This window comes from Schistocerca serialis, chromosome 9 (assembly GCF_023864345.2).
Source record: "Schistocerca serialis cubense isolate TAMUIC-IGC-003099 chromosome 9, iqSchSeri2.2, whole genome shotgun sequence".
In the NCBI taxonomy this organism is placed as follows: Eukaryota; Metazoa; Arthropoda; class Insecta; order Orthoptera; family Acrididae; genus Schistocerca; species Schistocerca serialis.
Genome location: NC_064646.1, coordinates 485285494 through 485287583, shown reverse-complemented (window position 1 = coordinate 485287583; position 2090 = coordinate 485285494). Strand labels below are relative to the sequence as shown.

The window sequence follows — 2090 nt, the reverse complement described above, 5'->3', positions numbered from 1 at the left end:
TCGCATACGAACCGATACCTTCATGCATCAAGCTGTCATCCATCGTACCAACGCAATGGGGTCCTACGTACATTGCTAAAAAAGAGACTACGCCTTCTGAGATGCAGATTCTTCGACACAAGAACTGGATAATCTGAAAGCTGTGTTCAAGCAGAGTGGTTATACTGACAATCAGATGCGTCGTGCTCTGGATATTGCACCTTCGCGGGGACCAACAGAGCATACAAGCAAATCGGTGGCATTCCTATCTTTTGTGGGGAGCATATCTTCAAAAACAGGAAGCATTTTAAAGAAATTTGATATGAAGAGCGCAATCCGTCCGCCAGCTGAGACTACAACTCTGCTGTGCTCAGTGGAGGGTGATTTGGATTTGAGAAAGCCCGGGGTCTACAGATTCCCTGCCATTGCTGGCAACCGTGAAGTAATAGCAGCGCGGCAATGGTAACACGTCAGGGCTATATCGATAGGCGCTGCTGCAGCTGCGGACGGGCAGACAAAGCAGCAACTCAGAGGCAACAGAAATTGAAACTAACATAACAAGGTGGCAGCAAAAAAAAAAAGAGGATGTAAAATAAGAGATGGCATGAGTGCGAGCATCGTACGGCTCACTGAGAAAAGAGGAAGATCGAGTTAGAAGGAAGGAGGTACAAGGGTAAAAAGTGCATACAGAGACAGTGGCAATCATAATCGTTGCTTTAGAAGAAAATTGAGATGTTATTCAGTTCTGTAATAAAATTTGGGAAGTTATTCATGGAGTGGCGCAGAAAGGATTTTGTTCTGATGGGAACAGGTGTTTCTGTCATGTTGCTCATAGGAGAACTCTGAGTTCGAGCAGAAATATCATGGGCTGTGTTCGTAGTTAAGACAGTAGAGAAGAAGAGGGTAGTTGTGCATACAATGGTGAAATGTGATCACAGAGTCGAACATCACAAAGTAACGAACACAGACATTTGTAACCAGTTCCAGACGCCGTCAGCTTTCCTGAAAAAGATTTTGCAAGAACTGGGAGCATAAGTGTTTCAACGAGTCTCTTTTGTAGGTCATGAGGGAATAGTTTTTTTATACTTTTTTAGGGTATGGTGACATGTTGATGCTTTTTGCACATATTACTGAAAACCGTATCAAAATTTCTACAGCAGCTCCCGACATTAAATTTCATATATAGATAATAAGACGCACCAGGGTGCTTTATAATATTTGTAGACGAAGAAGAAAAAGCACTCCGTCGTCAGGCCACAAGTGGCCCATCGGGATCATCCGACCGCCGTGTCATCCTCAGTTGAGGATGCGGATGGGAGGGGCGTGAGGTCAGCACACGGCTCTCCCGGTCGTTATGATGGTTTCCTTTGACCGGAGCCGCTACTATTCGGTCGAGTAGCTCCTCAATTGGCATCACGAGGCTGAGTGCACCCCGAAAAATGGCAACAGCACATGGCGGCTGGATGGTCTCCCATCCAAGTGCCACCCACGCCCGACAGCGCTTAACTTCGGTGATCTCACGGGAACCGGTGTATCCACTGCGGCATGGCCGTTGCCTAGACGAAGAAGAAGATATGTATATATGTGTAAATTCTGGCAATAATTTCGTTTTGCTCGACATCATGGTGCAAGTCTTTCAATTGGACACCATTTCGGTGGCTTGCGTCTCTCTGACCTAACAAACAGCTTGAAGTGAAATCGGAACCACGTGTCTTTGCAAAGAATCTCCACTTCATTGAGAGGTGAAGGCTATGTTAAAAAAGAAAGGAGACTGAAGAATCCGTGGTCCCACCGGTTCACATTCCGATTCCCCGATATTGGAGTTTTCATGCACACGCTTTACAGCTAGTCTGCAAGGCCGCCATAGGTTCTGTTCAAGCTACGCTGCTTACTGAAACTCCGGAAGCTGTTTGCTTTGCTGATTTTCCCCCAGACACCGCTTTGTCTATGCGTTACCAGCTCTTACTGCCACGAGACACCACAAACGTTAAATATATATAGGTAATAATACATATATTACACACTGGTCATTATTATAATTATAAATTATATAAACAAAGATTTCTCGTGAATCAGTTTATCCACTAGTGCAGTCGTATAAAAAGTCCTCC

At 45.0% G+C, this 2090-nt stretch overlaps 1 pseudogene; it reads right to left on the bottom strand.

Moving 5' to 3' along the window:
• Window positions 1–1419: 1419 nt before the first annotated feature.
• On the bottom strand, window positions 1420–1536 carry LOC126420221 (5S ribosomal RNA; annotated as a pseudogene).
• Window positions 1537–2090: the final 554 nt, after the last annotated feature.